The sequence below is a fragment of the Panthera onca genome, chromosome F1 (genome assembly GCF_046562875.1).
Source record: "Panthera onca isolate mPanOnc1 chromosome F1, mPanOnc1 haplotype 2, whole genome shotgun sequence".
Lineage (NCBI taxonomy): Eukaryota > Metazoa > Chordata > Mammalia > Carnivora > Felidae > Panthera > Panthera onca.
The window spans coordinates 44,229,230-44,254,122 of NC_138355.1; the positions used below are offsets into that span (position 1 = coordinate 44,229,230).

General features: G+C 38.8%; 1 protein-coding gene across 11 annotated transcripts in view; it reads right to left on the reverse strand.

The window, feature by feature from the left end:
- Positions 1–24,893, reverse strand: part of LOC132686389 (alpha-1,3-mannosyl-glycoprotein 4-beta-N-acetylglucosaminyltransferase-like protein MGAT4E) — a 31,226-nt gene that overhangs the window by 4,626 nt on the left and 1,707 nt on the right. Inside the window, exon 1 of one of the 11 annotated variants that reach the window (XM_060644139.3) lies at positions 3,405–3,558. The exons of 9 other annotated variants lie outside the window; for them this stretch is intronic. The gene's annotated coding sequence lies outside the window, so the exon portion shown is untranslated. Of the gene's footprint in view, positions 1–3,404; positions 3,559–24,893 lie in introns of those variants that run through there. One more of the 11 variants, XM_060644134.3, reaches the window with a different exon arrangement.

Sequence of the window (24,893 nt, forward strand, 5' to 3'; positions counted from 1 at the left end):
ATGCAACTGATTTTTGTGTGTTGACTTTGTATCCTGCTTTTTAACTGAAATAGTTTATTAGTTCCGACAGATTTTATTTGTGAGGAATCTTTAGTATTTTCTACCTGTAAGAAATATCACCTGCAAACAGAAAATTTTACTTCTCCCTTTCCAATTTTGGATGTCTTTTATTTCTTTCTCTTGCCTAAGTGCTCTTGCTAGAACTTCCAATAGTACGTTGAGTAGAAGTGATGAGGTGTAAGCATTTTTAGCTATAAACTTTCCCCTTAGAGTCACTTTCAATGTGTCCCATAAATTTTGGTATATTGTTTTTTTTAATTTTCATTCATTTAAATATTTTCTAATTTCCTTTGTGATTTCTTTTTTGATCCATTGATTAAAAGTGTGTTATTTAGGGGACCCTGGATGTCTCAGTCGGTTAAGCATGTGACTCTTGATTTCAGCTCAGGTCATGGTCTCGTGGTTCTTGGGATCAACCCCCTTGTTGGCCTTGTGCTGACAGCGCAGAGCCTGCTTGGGATTCTCTCTCTCCTTCTCTCTCTCTTTTTTTAAAAAAATTTTTTTCAATGTTTGTTTATTTTTGAGAGACAGAGACAGAGTGTGAGTGGGGGAGGGGCAGAGAGAGAAGGAGACACAGAATCCGAAGCAGGACCCAGGCTCTGAGCTGTCAGCACAGAGACAGATGTGGGGCTTGAACTCATGAACCATAAGATCATGACCTAAGCCGAGGTCGGACACTTAACTGACTGAGCCACCCAGGCACCCCTCTCTCTCCTCTCTTTGCCCTTCTCCCTCCTCACATGTGCTCTCTCTCAAAAAAAAAAAAAAGTTTTTTTAAGTGTGTTATTTAATTCCCCCAATTTTGTGAAATGTCCAGTTTTCCTTTTATTATTGATTGCTAACTTTATCCTATTTTGGTAAAAGAACATACTTTGAATGATATCTATTTTTTTTTACAAAATGCATTGAAGCTTAATCTGTGGCCTGACATATGGTATATCCTGGAAAATGCCCCATGCACTTGAGAAGAATGTGTATTCTCTTGTTGGGTAAAGTGCTCTGAAATGCCTGCTAAATCTAGTTGGTTTATTGTGCAGTTTAAGTCCTCTATTTCCTTATTTATTTTATGTTTGGTTGTCCTGTTCATCATTGTCAGTAGGGTACTGAATTGTTTAAATATTATTGTATTTCTCCCTTTAATTCCATCAGTTTTTGCTGCTTATATTTTGAAGACTTGCTATTAGGTATGTAAATGTTCATAACTGTTGTATCTCTTTGCTGTGTTGAACACTTATTAACGAACACTTATAATGTCCTTCTTTGTCCCTTGTAAACTTTTTTGATTTAATGTCTATTTTGTTTGTTATTAGTTCAGCTACCCCTTCTCTTTTGCTTACTATACGCACGGAATTTTTTCCCCATCTTTTCACTTGCAATCTGTTAGTTTCTTTGGATTTAAAGTGAATCTCTTATAGATAGCACATAGTTGGATCCGATTTATAAGTCAATTCTGCCAATCTCTGGATTGGAGAGTTTAATCAGTTTGCATTTAAAGTAATTACTCCTAAGGAGACTCTTACTTCTGACATTTTATTGTGTGTTTTTCATAGTATTTTTGTCCCTTATTTCCTGTATTACCATCTACTTTTGTATCTAGTTGGATTTTTTTAAAGCAAAATGTTTTAATTATCTTCTCATTTCCTTTTGTGTATATTTGATACACAAATATCAAATATTGTGGTTGCCATGGGGGATTATACTTAACACCCTAAACTTATAACTCTTTAATTTGAATTTATACTCGTTTAACTTCAGTAACACAGAAACTGCTCCTTTACAGTTCCACTCTCCCCGCTTTTGGTTGTTTTTGTCACAAAATTACATCTTTATACATTGTGTGCCGTGAACTAAGACTTTAAAAAAAAAATTTTTTTTTTAATGTTTATTTATTTTTGAGACAGAGAGAGACACAGCATGAGCAGGGAAGGGGCAGAGAGAGCGAGGGAGACACAGAATGTGAAGCAGGCTCCAGGCTCTGAGCTGTCGGCACAGAGCCCGACGCGGGGCTCGAACTCACGAACCGTGAGATCATGACCTGAGCCGAAGTCGGCCGCTTAACCGACGGAGCCACCCAGGCGCCCCGAATACTTCTTTTTAAATGCGCTACTCTCTAATAGAAGTTAGCTACTTCTAGTTACCTACCAGTTATCTAGAAGATAAGATTTAGAGCTACAAACCAAAGTTAAAGCCATACTAGCTTTTACACCAATAGTTTTTCTTTAAATATATTAGTCTCTTAAGTCATGTAGAAGACAAAAAGTATAATCAAAAACCATTGTTACAATAATACTAGCTTTCATCATTGCCGGTATATTTACCTTTATTGAGATCTTTATTTCTCCATATGGCTTTGAGTTACTGTCTCATGTTCTTTCATTTCAGGCTCAATGCTTCCTTGAGCATTTCCTGTGGAGCAGGTCCACTGGTTACAGATTCCTTTGGCTTTATCTAGTAATATCTTAATTCCTCCCTCCTTTTTGGACAGTTTTGCTGGATAATGGATTCTTCATTGACAATTGTTTTCCTTTTAGTACTTTGAACATGTTGGCCCACTGTCTTCTTGCCCCCAAAAGATTCTGATTAGAAAGGTGTTAATAATTTTATGGAGGATTGCATGTATGTGATGATTTGCTTCTCTCTTGCTGCTTTCAAGATTCTCTCTCTGGTTTTGACTTTTGAAAGTTTGATTATAATGTGTTTTGGTGTGAGTCTTTTTGAGTTCATCTTACTTGGAGTTTCGAACTTCTTGGATGTTTATAGCCATCAAACTTGAGATGATTTCAGCTATTATTTCTTCAAATATCCTCTCTGCTCTTTTCTGTCTCTTCTCCTTCTGAGTCTCCCACAGTGCTTATGTTGGTCTGCTTTCTGAGCTGAGATATCCATTTTCTGCCCTCAGACATCGACATGCCTGGTTCTCAGGCCTTTGGACTCAGACTGTGATTACATCATCAACTACTCTGGTTCCTGGGCCTTCGAGTTTGGACTGGAACCACACCACTAGCTTTCCTGACCCTCCAGTTTGTAGACAGCAAGTTGTTGAATTCTCAACCTCCACTCCATAACTGTGTGAGCTAATCTCTCATAATAATCTCTTTCTCTCTCTCTCTCTTCTCTCTCTCTCCCTCTCTCTCTATCATCTCCTATTGACTTTGTTTCTCTGGAGAACCCAGACTAACACAGGCACTTATTATGGATCTAAGGTTATTAATGTAATCAAGTCAGATCCAGGAGATAAACTCCCTTTCTGACTTGAGACTTCCATTCCCTCAAGGCTTTTGACAACACATACACACATTTTCATATATATAAAAGTTTCAACCACAACACGTGAAAGTCCTCACCTTTACTGGAGGTGTAGTTCTGAGGCTTTTTGGGGGGGGGGGTGGTGCAGAAGAACTCAGCTTCACAACTCCTGAGACTTCAAGGTTTTCTCCAAAGTCAAGAAGAAAATACAATATTTGTGGGAGCTAGATGAGGCCAGAATGTGCATCCTCTAAGGCAAGGCAAAGTTGGTCACTGCTTTCAGGTGACACTCCACCTACAACTATTGTCCTCTCTGAATGGGACCTGTTTACCTCTCCAACTTCACACGAAACACCAGCTCCTTGGTAAGGGTTGCAGGGAAATGGTGAGGAAGTTTTGACATCAGTGTCCTGGGATTCTGACCTAGATCCAGGACTGTGGACTGGGCCACATTTTTCTCCAAATAGGAATTGTTTTATTGATATTGTCTCCAAATTCAAATCAATATATGTTTAATGTAAAACATTGGATCAATTACAAAAAAAAAAGAATAAAAATTACTCAAAATCCCAATGGCAGGAGATAATCTTTGGTTAGCACCTGGTGAACATCTGGAATCAAAATGAGAAGAGCAGATTGGAATCTGGCTTTATGGCAACAGAGGTCAAGTCACTCGGAAGCTCCCCAAGAAAGTCCGTTGGGCAACATGACTTACCAAGTGTGGCAATCTCGTAGAGAGGTTAGGGAAGAAGTAAATCTATCTCCACAAATTTACCAATTTCAGTTTCCTTGGGTGATTTTCAATTCCCACTTATTCCAGACATGCTGTCTCTTTCCCTGAAAATCTCCTTCCACTTTATCTTGTCATCTTCCTTGTCATCATTAATAATTAATGTCCTAAGTCTGTCTTTCCAACCTCCAGCTCCCTCCCCCCCCCCCCATTTTTGGACTGCTCTGAATAAAACATACACTTAGTCACTACCTAAGAAAAATTAATGGCAATAGAATACTATCACTTTTATAAGTCCAGGATTACAGTGTCCTCTTTTAAGAATATCTCTCCAAAAGAACTAGGTCTGCATTAAGAACCGGCTTTTATTTTGTGATGATGTTGCTTTGATAAAGCCATTTGCTTAAAAATGGGATTCCCTCTTTCCTTCCCCTCTTCTTATTTTTGATTCAGCATCCCCATTCTTCCTCTCTTCTTCTTTTTGATTCAGCATCCCCATTCTCTTGGCTTCTTAATCTATGTTATCCCCTTTATATTCTTTTGTTTCTTCTCCCTGTAGCCAAAGACCATTTTAAAAGAATGATGTTGAGGGGCACCTGGCTGGCTCAGTCTATACAGCATGCAACTCTTGATCTCAGGGTCATGTGCTTGAGCCACATGCTGGGTATATAGACTACTTAAAGAAAAAAAAAAAAGAAATAAAAGATTATGTTAAGAATAATGGGCATAAAGAGCCACAGGCAGAGTGTAATCTCAGCAGGAGGAGGCTGTGGCCAAGGCCTGCTGTGTAGGTACAGACTGGGCATGGCTGTGGCCTGGGCCCACAATGCAGGCTCATGGGTGGCACCCCTGGAAGCCTCTTCAATATGCCCTCAGTGCTGGTGGGGCTTTATGGGGCCTAGCAAGGGCTCAGGCCAAGGGCAGGGTAGGAGACTGGTGGGTACCACTGTCTTCCTTAGAAGAAGCAAAACACATCTATCTGCTCTGTTGCAGGACTGATGCTGTGGTTGGATATTTAGAGGACATTATCATCGACAAAGAGTTCTAGGAGTCACAGGGAAATTCCATGGACAAATACTATCAGGAATTTGAATACAGGAATTATAAAATTGCTTATGCTGCTTATATTTTAACAAAACATATTTACTTAGTAGAAAAGCATACGAAAGAACAGCTGCTGGAGCTTTCCTGGATTTAACTTGGTGACTTTCACATTACAGCCCACAAAGATGAAATGATTGGTAACGTATTTGACAGGCTGCTCCCGTTTATGGATTCTCTGTCTTTCAAAGAAATGTTTCTGAACTACAAAGCAGAAAAGGGAGGTACACGAAACAACCAGTGGGTTAGTGGCTACTTCATGGTGAACATTATCTTTCTGTCATCCAGAGCACTGCAACACTAGCTTTCACCTCCAGCCAATGGGATTGCTTTGGACACTACAGCCCAATAGGTTGGGGGAAGATTAGGCTAACAATGACAGAAGAATAGGTCTTAGGAAACCTGAATTTGTTTGTGCCTGCTCATTAATGTTAAGTATCAATGAATAATAACACAAATCCAGAAGATTTCATGTTATTAAGACAATACTCCCCAAATTGATAGGCAGATTTAATACAGTCCCCATCAAAATTCCAAGATAAAACAACTCTGTTTCTCCCTCTAGGCTACTCACAACATTTCACTTCTGACACCAGATATATGGGTTTTTCCACAACAAGCAATTTAACTCAATTCTGATACTATCTACTTGGAGTTAATATCAGATCCTACAGGTTAAGGGCTCAGTCCCACAAGACTGCTTCCCACTTCAGATGCCAACTGCAAGTTTGGGCCTCTGGTATTTCTGACCAATAGGCTATAAATTGGGGATTCTCACAATTCCATCTTTGGATTTGGCAATTTGCTAGAGTGGCTCACAGAATTCAGGGAAACACATTTGCCAGTTTCTTATATCATAAAGGATACAAATGAATACCCAGATGAAGAGGTACATAAGGCATGATCTGGAAGGGTCTCAAAGGTAGGAGCTTCAGTTCTTATAAAATTGGAGTGTGCCACTCTCCTGGCATGTGGATGTATTCACCAACGTGGAAGCTCTCCAAACCCCTTACTTTAGTGATTTTTATGGAGGCTTCATCATGTAGGCATGATCAATTATTAACTCCATCTCTAGCCCCACCTCCCTCCCTGGAGGATGGAGAGGGTGTAAGACTGAAAGTTCCAAGCTTCTAATCATGGCTTGGTCTTTCTGGTGACTAGCCCCCATCCAGGAGCCCATCAAGAGTTGGCTCATTAGAACAAAAGATACTCCTATCACTCAGGAGATTATAAATGTTTTGGGAGCTCTGTGTCAGGAATTGGGGGCATATCTATCTATATCTATATCTATATCTATATCTATATCTATATCTATATCTATATCTATCATATCTATTACTATATACCCATATCTATATCTATGTGATTTCACAATTCCAACTGTTTTTTTTCTTCTTCAAGAAATTGATGAGCTGATCCTAAAATTTACATGGAAATGTAAAGGACCCAGAATAGCCAAAACAATCTGGAAAAGACCCATAAAACACCATCAGACAAAGTTAGGGGACTCACATTTCCTGATTTTAAAATTTAACTACAAAGCTACAGTAATTAAGACAGTGTGATCGTGGCATTAATGACACACAGATCAATGGAATAGAAGAAAGTTCAGAAATTGCCAAGATAATAAAATGGGAGAAAGAATAGTTTTTTTTCAACAAAGCGTGTTGAAACTGAATATCCACATGCAAAAGGATGAAGTTAGACTACTACTCCACAAATACTGACTCAAAATAGATAAAGAACTAAATTTATAAGACTCTTGGAAGAAAACATAGATATAAATCTTCATAATCTTGTATTAAGCAATCGTATCTGAGACATGACAACAAAAATATAAGCAATCAGAGGAAAGTAATGAATTGGACTTCTTCAAAATTAAAAACCTTTGTGCTTCAATGGATACTAAGGAGAAAGTGAAAAAGACAAGCCACAGAATGAGAGAATATCTGCAAATCATATATCTGATAAAGGACTAGTATCCAGCGTATATAAAAAATTGTTACAATAAAATGACAAACAACCCATTTATGAACGGGCAAAGTATTTGAATAGACATTTTACCAAAGTAGATATACAAATGGCTAATAAGCACATGAAAATATGCTCAATATCATTAGTCAATAGGGAAATGAAAATCAAAACCACAATGACATACTATGTCATACCTACTAGAATGGCCATAATAAAAAAGACAGACAATGACAAGTGTTGGTGAGGATGTGGAGAAGTTGGAACCCTCATACATTGTTGGTGGGAATGTAAACTGGTACGACTGCTTTGGAAAACAGTTTTACAGTTCCTCAAAAAGTTAAACATTAAGTTATTGTATGACATGGCAATTCCACTCCTAGGTGTGTACCTAAGAGAAATGGAAATATATGTCCACACAAAAATTTGTACATGAATATTCACATAAGCATTATTCGAAATAGCCTAAAAGTGGAACCAATCCAAATGTCCATCAACTGATAAACAGATAAATAAAACATGATATTCCATACGATGGAATGTTAGTCAGACATTAAAAGGAATGGAGTGCTTACACATGCTATAGCATGTATGAACCTTGAAAACATCATGCTAAGTGAAAGAAGGCAGACATAAAAGGCCACATATTGTATGATTTCATTTATATGAAACATCCAGAATAGCAGATCTATGGAGACAGAAAGTAGATTACAGGTTGCTAGCAATTTGGGAGAGGGGGGAATAGGGAAAATTGATAATGAAAACTGGGAGAAATAAGCCTGTAGTGGTCCCCGGGATCGATATGATGCTTCAAACATAATATTGGAGGAAAACATTAACTAGAACTGTACAATAAACAATACAGCTCTAAGAAAAACCTCTATTGAAATGTCTCTCTGGGGAGGCGGTTGATTTATGTTGCTGAAGCCAAGCAGCTGGGAACGCCTGGCCCGCTCGGGGTGGACAGCCACCTGCTTCTTTTGCTGGTACTTCTCCGCTTTCTCAGAGACCATGACCACCTGCTATGGGTCTAATCAGATTCTTTGTGCTTGCTCAACCACAGATTACTCCCGCTACGTGCTTAAACAAGTTCTGTTTTCCTCCTAAGAATACTCTTTAAACAGTATAATAAATTGTGATGCCTACTGATGATTGATGTGGTTTTCTCAATTAATATGAGAATGAGGAGTTGCTCCGGGCGACCGTCTTTCCAAACTGTCGTCCCCTGCTCCCTTTCTCTTGCAGCTGACTTCTTTATACCTCATTCTTCTCCCAAACGTCGGGAAGAAAATGGCATAAGCCCACTGACCCAACCAAAGGAGGGACGTGGAGATTCGGCGCACAGTGAAGCAAGGCTTTGATCAACTTCCTTGCAAGAATGGGTGTCTGATGGACAGACACACTCAGGGCAGTTACAGCAGACAATTTATCTCCTAGTGTGCAAGTCCCTCCTCTGATTCCTCATTGGCTGAGTAATACAGAGGTTACAGCCTTACCCAGACATCGCCTATGCCCATGTAAGGCAAAAGAAGTTTGATTGGTACAAATGTACATTTTCTGAGGTGAGGTGGAAACTTTCAGTCCCTCCTTTGTTCTTTGGTGCATGCTCATTGCAAAGCCCATGAAAATAAGCCCGTGAAATGGAGAGGGGAGGAAGACCAGGAAGTGAAGTGTCTAAGAGTTTGGGACTCCATTATGGGGGGTGGTTCGTATATATTTCCAACAGATTGTAAACCTACTGTTAACTAGACAGCGCAGCTTTTATTTGGTATTTCTGAAAACGAATCATCTCCCTTCTCACAAAACAGTTTCTTTTGGGGGTGATTAAAATGTTCTGGAATTAGATACTGGTGATGGTTGCACAACTTTGCGAATATGCTAAAAAATACTTACTGAATTGTACACTTTAAAAGGGTGATTTTTATGGTGTATGAATTATATCTAAATTTAAAAAAAAACCCTAAGGGCCTGAAAACAAAATGACCTGACTCTTCAGGGACTGCTGTTTCTTCTAAAATATATTCTTATATTCAGTAACTCTAGTATTCCTCCCAGAGTAAATACCTGTCCCAGGTGTTTCTGAGTCAAGCTACTCCAGAGTCAGTTGATGTTGAACATTCCACCTGGGACCCCCTTCCCTCAGCACACATACTGAACCCTCTCTTCCAAATACCAGAGACAGGATTTGCACAAATCTTTTGTGTGTTCACAGCTCTTTCACTTGGGCAAGCATTTCAGTTTTTCAGCCCCAGAGGCTCAGCTATGCGGTGATTTTGAGGGTTTGGGAGTGTTTCTCTAAGGTGTTACTCAAACTAGCTGCCCCTTCTTAAGTTTTATGAAGATCCTATTTTCTGCCCACCATTCTAAGAAAGTCACAGCTGGTTTTGGCTGTAGGAATCATTTGAAAGAGATGTTCTTTGCCTAAAAGATAGATGTAAAACTCAACTCCTAGGCTTATGTGTGCAGTCCTTTTTCCTAAAAGGACCATATCTTCTGCTGATCCTGATGTAGTTCCACTGTTTGTATGAGAAACCTCTTTCTTAAAAAAGCATTATTTTTGAAAAGTATTTTTGATAAATATTCACGTTAACTTAGTGGGTTTATTCTTGGAATTTTAAATGATCACTTACTTAAGGACAAAATATTACATATCGTGTGCTCTCTAGTTGTTAGTACTGTGAAGAAAAGGATAGTATATGTATTGGAGTTCCTAGTTTCCTGGGCACCCATAAATGGATGCCGCGTGCTGGAAGCAAACTAAACAGGCATCTTTTTCTTACGGCATGTTAGGTGTGTTTGTACAGGTTTGCTTAAAATCCTTTCTGTATAAATAAGTTCATTAGGTTTTCTGTTGGTGTAGGAGCAAGTTTGGTAAAAAGGCAACTGACTCCGTAAGCTACGAAATTCCACCTAAATCCTTCTTCCGTCAAAATCTGTCCTCCCATCATGCTATTCTCCAGTCTTGCTTGGCATGAGTAAGAGGAGGTAGCAAACAGCTTTTCTAGCTGCCTATTTGGCTTTGGTTTAGTAAAATGTTTGGTATAATGTTACCAGAAATATATATGTCAAACCTTTGAGGCTAGACCAGGCAATCCCAGTGAGCTCAGGTCACGGGAGGTGGATGAACCCAGGGGTGGAGAGCTGCTGGCACCAGAAAACCACAGGCAATTGCACCCACCTCACAAAACAACTGCTTTAGTCATACTACCTAGTCTGCCACCCATCTCACCCCAGGACAAACAGCATTAGGGGGAGACATTCCTCCAATTGTAATTCATTAATCCCCAGGGATTTAGAAGAAGGTATAGAGAAGCAAGTTCCAGAATTTAGTTCCTACTTGCTTTGCTCATTCTCACAGGCATGGTGTTTTTGAACTATCCTGACTTTACCTTTGAAAATACCAGAATGTATACATAGAGAGCCCTTGGACTGCTTGAATGATAGGGGGAAGGTTAAGGGTAAAAAGGAAGGAAAAACACATCCTTTAATGTAAAACATCCTTTTGAGAGCACTTGTTATGGAATTGGGTGGGGAATGAGCAGAAGAAAGAATCCCATACTCAAGGAGTTATAGTTGGAGGTCATAGGACATGGATGATGAACAAGACCTAGTAATCCAGCTGTCCATTCTCAGGCTCTCCATGTTCATTTCCCATCCCACACCCCGACTCGCATTACTGAACCAAGAAGAATTTATGCAGTTGTCCAGTGTTGGAGCAGTAACTGGAGAAGAGTGCCTTTCTGCTATGGGTAGAGTAGGAGTTAATGACAGAGTTTCCCCTCCAGGTGATGGTGACTCTTGGGGAGGCAGAGTTGAGCTACAAAGTTGAGCTATCCCTCTCCCCGTGTGATTTTCTCTCCTGTGCCAGTCCTAGAGGAGACAGAATTTGGGGCTTCCACTGAGGCTTCATCCAGACAAATGAAAGCAAGATGAAACGGAATAAAATCCAATAGGGCTTGAAAGTCAAAGTTGGTTGCCCCTGCCAGGGAACACCCTTCTGACAGTCATTGCTCTGAATGGGGGTGGGGGATGAGTAGAACCTTCACCTTTATTCCAAGGGTGGGGGTTACTTGAAGGAAGGAAGCTCTGATACCCAGCATGTACACACTTTGGTGAATATGGTGGGTTTGTTTGCTCAGCAGCCAGTTCAATGTTTTTCTAAATATGCTTCCTTGTTCTGCAGGGGCTGGCAAGCTAAAACCTACATTTCTCAGATTCCTTAGTAGGTAATGTTCCAATATGATTTAGATTTAGATTTAGATTTAGATTTCTGTATTTAGATGGACATGTATGAGATCTCAATGAGGTGAAAAAAAGTCACATTTATAAAATGAGGATGATAATAATACCTACTTCATTGGGTTTGATGTCCTATAGCTATATGGATAAACATATATGTATATGTATAAACTATATGGCATATTATACATAGAGAATATAGCATATATATTTATATATACTACATATATAAAATTATATATATAGCCATTGTATAATTGTATACTATATTTTATATATAGAGTATAATAGAGTGTCTGGTTCATGCTAAGCAGTATATGTATGTTAGCTATGAATATATTAATATTTTAAAAGATCTCCAAGTGATTCTAAAATGTAGCCAAGGTTAGGAACCACTAATTTAAGACCTTATAACCATGGTAAGAAATTTGGGCTTAAATTTAATGTAATCGGAAAATACGGAAGGGCTTTACGCAAGGAAATCATATGATTTTATTTATATTTTTAAAAACTGCTCAGGCTTCAGTATAGAGAGAGAATTTGAGAGTGGGCAAACGGCAGAAGGAAGAAAAGACTTACATATTACAGGTGTTCAGGTAAGAGAAGATGGTAGTTTTATAATGGAAACAGAAATATAGTTGGGTTTGTGATATTTTGGAAATTGATTTGACCAGCAGTACTGATGGATTGAATGTGGGTACGAGAGGGTGATGTGGCATGCCCAAGTCGAGTCCAAAGGAAATGAATCAGAATCTCTGGGGCATCACTGACAGCATCTCGGTCTGCCAGACATACTAGCAATACCATTGGGTCTGCTGGATCATAAGGCCCAAGTGGCAGGGTAGTTGGCTCTACAAGCTTACTGGTTACAAAACTGTTTATTGCTCTAGGTCCTACTCAAAGCTAGCAGTGGTACCATTGCTTTTCCCATTGAACAGATGAAAGGGTAATCAGATGAGGTTAAATGATCTGCCCCCAATCACACAGCTGGGATAGTAGGAGAGCAGATATATGAACCCAGGGGATGCCAGAGTCTGTCCTTTTAACCACTGTGCTGTACTACTTATTATAAACAAATGTCCTGTTTAGTTTGGTGCTAGTTGAGTTGACTAATGTTATTTTCAAGGAGTTTTTTTTTTAATTTTTTTTAACGTTTTATTTATTTTTGAGACAGGGAGAGACAGAGCATCAACAGGGGAGGGTCAGAGAGAGGGAGACACAGAATCTGAAACAGGCTCCAGGCTCTGAGCTGTCAGCACAGAGCCCGATGCGGGTCTCGAACTCATGGACCGCGAGATCATGACCTGAGCCGAAGTCGGCCGCTTAACCGACTGAGCCACCCAGGCGCCCCTCAAGGAGTTTTAACTAGTGTGCATACTCTGATGCTTGGCACTGTCGGCTGCCCCTTCTTTCCTAGAATGCTTAGACTCCCTTTGCTTTGGTGAGATGGCACTCTTCTGGTTCTCATATCTTCACTTTCCTTTTTGGTTCCCTCTCCTTCCTTCCATCTGCTCTTTACATAACAGTTTCCTCAGGGACGGTCATTGTTAGGCCTCTGCATTTCTCACTGCACACTCTCTAGGCCTCATCTCCCACCATACTATGGCTAGCACTTTTGTTCCCATACCACTGTATTTACACACACACACACACACACACACACACACACACACACACACAGTGTCTTTACACGTGCTGTAATGAAGAGAAGATCCAAAATAAATGAAACAGGGGGGAGAAAGTACAATAGAGAAAATGAACAAAGTTAAAGGTTGGTACTTTTAAAAAGCAGTAACATTGATAAACCTCTAGGCAAGACTGATCAGGAAAAAAGTATAAACAAATCTCCACAGATATTAAACTACTAGCAAGACAATAAACCATAAATTTGACAATATTTTAGATGAAATGGACAAAATTCTCGAAAAACAACTTATAAAAATTAACACAGGAAGAAAGAAAGCCCTACTGGTTCTTGATCTACTAATGAAATTGAATTCATGATTAATTTCCCCCACACAAAAAAGTACAGGCCCAGATACCTTCATGGGTGAATTCTCCTAAATATTAAGGTGAATTCTCCTTAAATAAATTCTCTCAAAAACTAGAGGAGGTACTACTTCCCAACTGGTTTTTATGAGGCCAGCATATTTTAATACCAAAATCTAACAAAGATATCATAAAAGGGAAAATTACAACCAATCTCATGAGAACGTAGATGTAAAAATCCTAAGCAAATATTAGCAAACTGAATCCAGCAATATATAAAGAGTATAATACATCATAACTAGATGATAAATTTTCCAGGAGTTATCATCTTGATAGATGAAGAAAAACCACTGGGTAAAATTCAACATTCACTCATGGTAAAAACTCTTAGCAAGTAGGAATAGTGGGGAGATTACCTTAATCTAATTGGACTATTTACTCCTCTTCCCCAAAATTCTTAATGGCGAATTATTATTTACTTATATTTATTTATTTTTAAAGTGTACAACATTTTGATTTGATACACATATGCATTGTGAAAAGATTCCCATCATCAAGTTAATTAACACATTAATCACCTCACACATTTACCTTTTTTTGTGTGTGTGAGAACACTTAAGTTCTACTCTTTTAGCAAACTTCAGTTACACAATACAGTATTATCAACTGTAGTTACCATGTTATACATTATAGCTTCAGACCTTATTCATCTTTATATTTATTTTATTTTTGAGAGACAGAGAGAGAGAGAGAGAGAATGGAGGAGGGGCAGAGAGAGAGGGAGACAGGATCTGAAGCAGGCTCCCCTGCTGCCACCACAGAGCCCTACCTGGGGCTTGAACCCATGAACTTCGAGATCATGACCTGAGCTGAAGCTGGATATTTAATTGACTGAGCCACTCAGGCACCTCATTCAACTTTTTTTCCCCTTTTCTTTAGAGAGAGAAAGAGAGCACAAGCAGGGGAGAGGGGCAGAGGAAGAGAGAGAACATTTTAAGCAGGCTCCACACTCAGTGGAGCCTCACGGGGCTCAATCCCATGACCCTGGGATCATGACCTGAACCAAAATCAAGAGTAGGATGCCTAGCTGACTCAGCTACCCAGGTGCCCCAAGACCTTATTCATCTTATAATTGGAAGTTTGTACTCTTTTTTTTTTATCAGCCCCACCCTTTTCCCCCACCCCTTAAGACCCTGGCAACCACCATTCTACTCTATTTCTATGAATTTGCCATTAAAAAAAAAAAAAAAGATTTCGCATGTAAGTAATTATTTGTCTTTCTCAGTCTGGCTTATTTCACTTAGGGTAATGTAAGCTTGAATTTTATTGCAAATGGCAGGATTTCCTTCATTTTTCAGGCTGAATAATATCTTGTGTGTGTGTGTGTGTGTGTGTGTGTATGTGTGTGTGTGTGTGTGTGTGTGTGTGTGTGTGTGTGTATGTGATGGTAAATTATTGAAAGCTTTCCCACCTCTGAGAATGAGAATAAACAAGGATGCCCTCTGTCATAACTTCTATTCAACATTGTAATGAAGGTCCAGCCAGATCAATAAGGGGAAAAAGTAAGAAAAGGCATATGGCTTGGAAAGAAAGAGATAAAATTTTAATGTGATTATATAAAAAAAATAACAAAGAATTTACAAACTATTAGAATTAATATGTGAATTTAGCAAGGTCACTGAATACAAGGTCTATATATAAATACCAACTGTATTTTCTATATACTAAACACAAATAATCAGAAAATAAAGATTCCAAATGATATTATTTATAATAGCATCAGAAAATATCAATCCTATGCAAAAATTCTCAACAAAATACTAGCAAATTTAATTCAACACTATATTCAAACAATTATTCACCATGATCAGATGGGATTTATTCCTGGGCTGCAGGACTGGTTCACTATTCACAAATCAATAAATGTGATATATCACATTAATAAAAGAAAGGATAAGAACCATATGATCCTCTCAACAGATGTAGAAAAATCATTTGACAAAATCCAGCATCCTTTCTTGATAAAAGCCCTTAAGAAAGTAGGGATAGAAGGAACGTTCCTCAACATCATAAAGGCCATATATGAAAAACCCACAGTTAATATCCTCAATGGGGAAAAACTGAGAGCTTTCCCCCTAAGATCCGGAACATGACAGGGATGTCCACTCTCATTACTGTTGTTCAACATAGTACTGGAAGTTCTAGCCTCAGCAATCATACAACAAAAAGAAATAAAAGGCATACAAACTAGCAAAAAGTCAAATTTTCATTCTTCACAGATGACATGATAGTCTACCTGTAAAACCTGAAAGACTCCACCAAAAAGCTGTTAGAACTAATACGTGAATTCAGCAAAGTCACAGGATATAAGATGAATGTGCAGAAATTGGTTGCATTTCTATACATCAATAATGAAACAGCAGAAAATCAAGGAATTGATCCCATTTACAACAGCACCAAAAACCGTAAGATACCTAGGAATAAATCTAACCAAAGAGGTAAAAGATCTGTACTCTGAAAACTACAGAAAGCCTATGAAAGAGATTGAAGACAACACAAAGAAAAGGAAAAACATTCTATGCTCATGGATAACAAATATTGTTAAAATGTCTATACTACCCAAAACAATCTACACATTCAATGGTATCCCTATCAAAATAACACCAGCATTCTTCACAGAACTAGAACAAACAATCCTAAAATCTGTATGGAACCACCAAAGACCCTGAATAGCCAAAAGCAATCCTGAAAAAGAAAACCAAAGCTGGAGGCATCACAATTCCAGACTTCAAGCTGTATTACAAAGCTGTAATCATCAAGACAGTATGGTACTGGCACAAAAACAGACACATAGATCAATGGAGCAGAATAGAGAACCCAGAAAGGGACCCACAACTATATGGCCAACTAATCGTTGACAAAGTTAAGAGTATCCAATGGAAAAAAAAGACAGTCTTTTCAGCAAATGGTGCTGGGAAAAGAGCAACATGCAGAAGAATGAAACTGAACCACTTTCTTACATCACACACAAAAATAAATATAAATGGATGAATGACCTAAATGTGAGACAGGAGACCATCAAAATCCTAGAGGAGAACACAGATAGCAACCTCTTTGACCTCAGCCACAGCAACTTCTTACTAGACATGCCTCCAGAGGCAATGGAAATAATAATAAAAATGAACTATTGGGACTTCATCAAAATAAAAAGCTTCTGCACAGTGAAGGAAACAATCAACAAAACTAGAAGGCAACCGACACAACGGGAGAAGATCTTTGCAAATGACATATCAGATAAAGGGTTAGTACCAAAACCTATAGGAACTTAACCAAACTCAACACCCAAAAAACAATCCAGTTAACAAATGGGTGGAAGACAAGAATAGACACTTTTCCAAAGAAGACATCCAGATGGCTAACAGACACATGAGGACATGCTCAACATCACTCATCATCAGAGAAATACAAATCAAACCATAATGAGATACCATCTCATACCAGCCAGAATGACTAAAATTAACAACTCAGGAAACAACAGATGTGGACGAGGATACAGAGAACGGGAAACTCTTTTGCGCTGTTGGTGGGAATGCAAACTGGTGCAGCCACTCTGGAAAACAGTATGGAGGTTCCTCAAAATATTAAAAATAGAATTGCCCTACAACCCAGCAACTGCACGACTAGGTACTTATCCAAAGGATGCAAAAATGCGGATTCAAAGGGGCACATGCATACCACTGTTATAGCAGCACTATCAACAGTAGCCAAATTATGGAAAGAGCCCAAATATCCATCGACTGATGAATGGGTAAAGAAGATGTGGTATATATATACATTGGAATACGACTTAACGATCAGAAAGAATGAAATCTTGCCATTTGCAACAACGTGGATGGAACTAAAGTGTATTATGCTAAGAGAAATAAGTCAGTCAGAGAAAGAGAAATATCATATGATTTCACACACATGTGGTATTTAAGAAACAAAACAGATGAACATAGGGGAGAGGAAGGAAAAATAAGAGAAAAACAGAGAGGGAAGCAAGCCCTAAGAGACTCTTAAAGACAGAGAACAAAAGATTTGAATTTGATTCAGTAGAGTGAGTGAAGAGATCCACTCTCACCCTTGTGAAACCTTTTTGGTGTACAATTTTATAAATGTTAACACATGCATAGCTATATGACAACCACCATAATCAACATACAGAACACTCCCAGCCTTCTACTAAAATTCTTTTGTGGTATCCTTTTATTATCACCCCCCCCCCCCATTCCTAATCCCTGGCAAGCTCTCCTTAACTGTTCTCCATCACTGTATTTTTTTTTTGAGATTTCCACAGAATAGGAATCATATTAGCTTTTTGAGACTTCTTTCATTCAGCATATCTTTGAGATTCATTTGTATACAGGGGTTTGTATGAACACAGATTTTAATTTCTCCTGGGTAAATATCCAGGAATATGATTTCTGAATAATATGGTAAGTGTATGTGTAAGTTTACAAGAAAATGCTGAATTGAGGCTAAATTGTACCATTTTGCATCCCTACTAGCAATGTATGAAAGTTCCAGCTGTTCTGCATCCTTGTCGGCACTTGGTATTGCCAGTATTTTTAGTTTTGGCCATTCTAACAGTTGTATAATTGTATCTCGTTATGATTTTAATTTAAATTTCTCTAATGGCATCTTTTGAAAATCTTTTCATGTGCTTACCTGCTGTCTGCATATCCTTTTTGTTAAAGTGTCTTAGTCCATTTAAAAAACTGGGTTGTTTGTATTATTCCTGTTAAGTCTTGAGAGTTCTTTAAAGGACTTCATTCAAGTCCTTGGTCAGATATGTGATTTACAAATATTTTCTCCCAATCTAAAGCTTGTCTTCTCATTCTTTTAACGGTGCCTTTTGCAGAGCAAAAATTCTCATTTTGAAAACCAAGTTGAAGACCAATTTATCAATTTTTGTTTTGTGGCTTGTGGTTTTGGTGTCATATTTAAGAACTCTTGGCCTATCCCCAGGTCTTAAAGGCTTTCTCCCATGTTCTCTTCTAAGTAGTTTCTAGTCCTACATTTTACATTCATATATGATAGTTTTTGAGTCAACTTTTATATAAAGTATGAGGTTTAGATCAATGCTTATTTTGGGGCACCTGGGTGGCTGACTTCAGCTTAGGTCATGATCTCTAACCTCATGAATTCGAGCCCCATGTCAGGCTCTGTGCTGACAGCTCGGAGCCTAGAGCCTACTTCCAATTCTGTGTCTCCCTCTCTCTCTGCCCCTCTCCTGCCTCCACTCTGTCTCTCTCTCAAAAATAAATAAGCATTAAAAAATATTTGATCGATGCTTATTTTTTGCCTACTGATGTTGTTTTAACACCTTTGTCAACAAGACTACCTTTTTCCCATTGAAATTGCTTTTGCACCTCTGTAAAAAATCAATGGGCCACATTTGTGTGAGATTATTTCAGGACGTTCTCTTCTGGTTCATTAATCGATGTGTCTATACCTTTGCCAGTATCACACTATCTTGATTACTGTAATTCTATAGCAAATCTTATCATTAGGGGGTAATGGTTAATTTTCTGTATCAACTTGGCTAGGCTGTGGTACCCAGGCATTTAATGAAACACTAATGTTTAAAAGAAATAAGTTTGCAGACTTAAAGTTCAAAGCATAAAGTCAAAGATAGCCAATAAACTGAATGAATATAAGCATTGACTCCTGAGAAAAGGTGAACAATTCAGCAATCGATTAAAGGAGGGCTTTATTTTATTTTTTTAATATGAAATTTATTGTCAAATTGGTTTCCATACAACACCCAGTGCTCATCCCAACAGGTGCTAAAGGAGGGCTTTAAATGAGTATGATCAAGATCCCTCAAGGAGATAAATAAAAGAATACTATCCTTAAAGCTAGAACAAAAGGCTATAAAACAAAAGAGTCAGATATTAATTAGGATTGTGTAGCTATGAAAGAGAACTAACTAGGGGTGTCTGGATGGCTCAGTAAGTTAAGCGTCCCACTCTTGATCTTGGGTCAGGTCATGATCTCACATTCGTGGGATTGAGCCCCGTGTCGGGCTTTGCGCTGACAGTGTGGAGCCTCCTGGGGATTCTCTCTCCCTCTCTCTGACCCCTCCCCTGCTTGCGCTCTCTCTCTCAAAAATAAACAAATAGATTTTTAAAAAGAACTAATCATAAATTAAAACTAAAAATACATTTACTGAAATATACAAAAATAAGAAGCCTTAGTCAGGGATATTTCTTAATGGAGTTACTTCTGATGGCTCTTGGTGTTCTAGCTTCTGAGATAAATTCTGTGGTTCTGGCCTCAAGCGCAAAGATACTGGAGAAGCAGGCCCAGAGACCACTTTATGATTGTACCTTATGTTGGAAGTATCTTGTTAGGCTGAGCTCGGTCAAACTAGATCAAGATTGGAGCAAAGGAGTGAGATAGTCTTTGCTACAGATAAATACCAGATAAACCCCTTCTCTTTCTTTCTTTTTTTAATTATTTTTTTAATGTTTATTTTTGAGGGGGGGGGGAGGAGGAGGGGCAAAGAGAGGGAGGCAAAGAATCTGAAGTAGGATCCAGGCTCTGAGCTGTCAGCACAGAGCTCAATGCGGGGCTCTAACTCATAGACCTGAGCCAAAGTTGGATGCTTAACTAACTGAGCCACCCAGGCGTCCCACCCCTTTTCTTTCTTATCTACTGGTCTTTGGATTCCGTAAGCAAAGAATAGGTACTGAACTGCTGTTCTTATCCAGTATTCTCTGGAAATTATTGGACAGCCTTGATTATCCAGAGGCTTGCTACTCCAGGACCACTGATAACTTGTCCAGCTTCATATAGACGTCTTGGAAGGACAGAAAGTTGTTCAAGAATTCTCCCTTTAGAACTTCCACTATGAATTTCTCAAGATTATCTCAGAGGTGCTGTGGCCCAGGTCAGGGAATCATGAGAGGTTAAATGGGCATATAAGTCAAGATGTCATATAAACAGATGACAACTATTCTATGAGGCTATGAGAAACCCATTCATTATTCCAAGGAAGAATACAAGGTCATCTGTCATAAGAGCCCAACATACTCTTTGGGCTAATGCCAAAAGATGGACATTCATTAAAATCTAAGGTTTATGGAGATGGCCCAGAATGTTGGTCATCTGTTTAAGTTGTTTGCCATCCTGTTGAAGCTGCAGCCACCTTAAAAATGGGATGTTTTTCTTGTTCACAAAATGTGCTGCCCTCCCTCCCCCAGGGGGAGCCAGTGGCTTGCTGAATCTGCACTGCAAGTTGGTACAGGTAGGTTTCAGGCTTAGAGAACAAAGCAATCAGGGTTCTTTAGTTAAAAACAAAAAGAACCAACTCAAAGTAGCTTAAGATCTCAGGGGTGTCTTGGGGTGCCTGGGTGGCTCAGTCGGTTGAGTGTCTGGCTTCGGCTCAGGTCATGATCTCATGGTCCGTGAGTTCGAGCCCTGCGTCGGGCTCTGTGCTGACAGCTTGGAGCCTGGAGCCTGCTTCTTGTTCTGTGTCTCCCTCTCTGCTCCTCCCCTTCTCATGCTCTGCCTTTCTCGCTCTCTCTCAAAAATAAATAAACATTAAAGAAATTGTTTTTAAGATCTCAGGGGTGTCTCATGAAAACAAGGAAAGGAATGCACCTGGATCTCAAGAGGAATTGTAATGACACAGAAAACCTAGTTTGAGTCAGAAGTCAGGAGAAATACCATCTTCACCTCATGTGCTGTGTTTCTTGGGGAGTATGCTTCTGTCTTTCTTGCCAGATATGCTTTCCTATACAAACCTTATCCACTTGACCAGGAAGCAGTCCATTAGAACCAGGTATATCCGGTCATACTTAAGACATCAGGATCAGTTTCTTTTACGTCAGGTGAAGAAACATCTCCTGGTATGTGATTTATTTATCCAGGCTTCTGATAACAAGGTAGGATAGGGAGGTTGTTTTTGATTTACACAGTATGTAAGCTGATGTGTGAGGTAAAGTAGAAGGTTTAGGTATTTTAGGTAATAATATGGTTGTCAGTTGGAGCCAGAGTCTGAGGGTCTAGGGGGAAATGTGGCCAGCATTTCAAAGTTCTTCCACATGCACAGTTGGGAGCTGTCAACTCGTCCCATGTGGCTAAGACTTGGTCCTCAAAGCCATTTCATGTAGCTCAGTTTATGTTAGCATTCACTGAGAGGTAGAACAACCGCGTACCCAGGTGCCCAGGTGCTCTTCTTTTCTTCTTCTCTTTCTCCTTCTTCTTCTCTTCTCCTTTTCTTCTCCTTCTTCTCTTCTTTTTTTGCATAACACAGAGCTCCTATGTTATCCAGAAGAAAGGAACAGAACAGGTGTCCCCTAACAGAGGATACAGTATAAAGGTCTCTAAGGTTAGACTTGAGCCTAGCCCTCAAAGCTGACTGAGTCACGAAGCGCGGGCTTATGAGGCTAAGGAAGTTCTACCCCCTAACTTATTATGGTCTGCCCTTTGGACATGATGGTTGATCAAACCTCTTCAATTAATATCAATTCCTTCTTATCTGGTCCCATTTCAAACTAAACCATGGCTGCCCCTTGTCAGTTAACAACCTGATTCCCAAACTTTGTAGGGCTAGTAACAATTTACAAAAGCAAATCAGTGCACCTACTTGGACTGATACCCATCCTAAACAGAGCATATTAAGAGAATACTGGTTAAAGGAGAAGAACAAACAGCTTTTTCATTGAAAGCGGCCAGATAGCGAGAGAACTAAGTATGTGACGTGTCATGGAATAGAGGGTTTCAAGGAGGATAGGATCTCAATAGAAATACTAGAATGAGAATTCAGAAAATGCAGTTAGGAGGTCATTGGTGACCCTAGAGAGCAACCTTTCAATAAACAAATGAGTTTTGAAGCCAGAGTTCAAAGACACCAGAAATGACCAGGTGCTGAAGAAACAAAGGTCACGGGTAAAAGCTCTATTGGGAGGGATATGGGGATATGTGTTTGGCATATATGTTTTTGAAAAACATCCTATTTTTAAGTAATCTCCACACCCAACATAGGGCTCAAACTCAAAACCCGGAGATCAAGACTCATACGTTGTACTGGCTAAGCCAGCTGGATACCCTGGCTTAGATGTTTTCAAGACAGAAAAGACTCGTGCGTGATTGGAACCTTGGAGAAAGGAGCTTATAGATAGGAAAAATATATTCATTTCTATAATTGCTGATATGTTTAGTTTAGCAGAATTAGTTTTCGAGTTTTGTTGTCCGTAAAATGGTGATCCTGTAATGAAGCTCTATTGCCCCCATGTGGTGTAGGCTGCCCAGCAACTTCATTCTAAACTAGGAATTGACAAACTTGCTGTAAACAGTAACTATTTTAGTTTTGAGGGAAAGTAACCACAGATAATACATAAACCAACAGGTGTGACCATGTTCCACTAAAACTTTAAGTAATTTGCTCAAGGTTGAGGGGATCAGAATATGGCACCCCCAGATATGCCACTTTGGCATAAAGATTAAGCTGAGAGCATCTGAGATTCAACAGATGCAAAAAAAAAAAAAAAAAAAAAAAAAAAAAGGCTTAGAGCTTTCATTTTCTGACTAAAAGTAACAACTTCTGGGAAATAAGACTACCATAAATTCTCCCCGAGGGCAGATCTACTCCCAGAAGGAAGAATGAGAATAAAATCTACCTCAAATCCCTTATTTAGGGAAATGTTATGGCCCTGAAGAACATGAAAACACCACTCATACCAAGATAGAGAAGCATTATCACAAACTTTTAATTTCCTGTTTGTTCTCCTGAAAATAATTTCTTTCCAAAAAGTCATTTGTTTTCCTGTTAGTGCCTTTCTCTTCCTCTCCTTTACCTAGTAAGGTGGTATACAGATAGGAAATCCTATCTTCTTTGAGTTATCACTGACGTCTCCCACGTGTGTGCATGCGGCACATGTAAATAAAGTGTTTTTCCCCCTCCTGTTCATTTGTCTTTTGTCAGTTTAATTTGCAAGACTCCAGCAACAGAATATAAGATGGCAGAAGAAAAGTGTTTTTCTTCACCTCCAAGGTCAGGTAGCTATTAAGTGGAGGAAAAGGGATTTAAACCCAGATATCTGCTTCTAGAAACGGAGCTCCCCCTTACTAAGCTACTTTTTATATTATTATTTTTAACTGAGACTCCATCTTAACATAACTATTTTTACCATACACTTATTTTATTTTTAAATGTTTATTTATTTTGAGAGAGAGAGAGAGAGAGAGAGAGAGACAGAAAGAGAGGGAGAGAGAGGATCACAAGCAGGCTCCACACTGTCAGCACAGAGCCCAACTTAGGGTTTGAACTCGGGAACTGTGAGATCATGACTTGAGCTGATATTGAGTCAGGTAGGGGCCCCTACCGTACACTATATTTTAAATAAGGCATATAAAAAGTTAGTCATAGGCACTTTTCTCCAGATTTAATTAATGTACTTTTTTGAGTGCTACTGAATCTTACTTTGAATCGGGTTCTTCACACACCTTGTCTACAGCTTGGGCACATGATAGAAATTCATGAAGTACCTTTTGGTTTGTTTTCTCTCTTATAGATTTTCCCCCTTTTAGCCACAGTTTGACTCCACGTCTGTTTAGGCTATTAATATTATTCAAAGCCAAAGTTTTCATATGATTTTCTTCATTTTAGAGGTAGTATAGTGCAGTGGTTTTACATATGAGCTTTGAAGACAGTCCTCAGTCTGAATTCTGGCACTTGTCACTGCATGGTAAGTACTCAGTAAACATCAGCTAGTCTATTCAATCAACTAGAATGTATGCCTTGGTTCAATTTCCCCATGTTTTCTCTCCTCATGCAGAAGCAAAAAGGACCTTAGTCATCTTAGGTCCCTTTAAATAACCACCACCACCACAATTTTAACTATCATCACCATAATAGTAGCTGACCTTTACTGAGTGATTACTATGTATTATTTATTATTTTTTCCAAAATTTTCTTTAAATTCAAGTTAGTTAATATACAGTGCAATATTAGCTTCAGGAGTAGAATTCAGTGATTCATCACTTACGTACAACACCCAGCGCTCATTATAACAAGTGTCCTCCTTAATGCCCATCACCCATCTAGTCAATCCAGCAACCCTCAGTTCGTTCTCTCTAGTTAAGAGCCTCTTATGGTTTGCCTCCCTCTCTGTTTCTGTCTTATTTTATTTTCCCTTCCCTTCTCCTTTATCGGTTTTTTTTCTTAAATTCCACATATGAGTGAAATCATATGGTATCTTATCTTTTTCTGACTTATTTCACTTAGCATAATACACTCTAGTTCCATCCACATCATTGTAAATGGCAAGATTTCATTCTTTTTGATGGCTGAGTAATATTCCATTGTGATTAAATACTTTCCATGAATTAATTTTATTATTTCAATAACCCTATTAAGCAGGTATTATCATTATCTTTATAGACAGGAAACTGAAGTCCAGGGAGATTAAATAACTTTTCCAAGGTCACGTGGATAATAAGTGGCAGAGATATTTTTTTGAACCCAGGTAAGTCTGACTTCAGAATCCATACTCTTTATTACTTT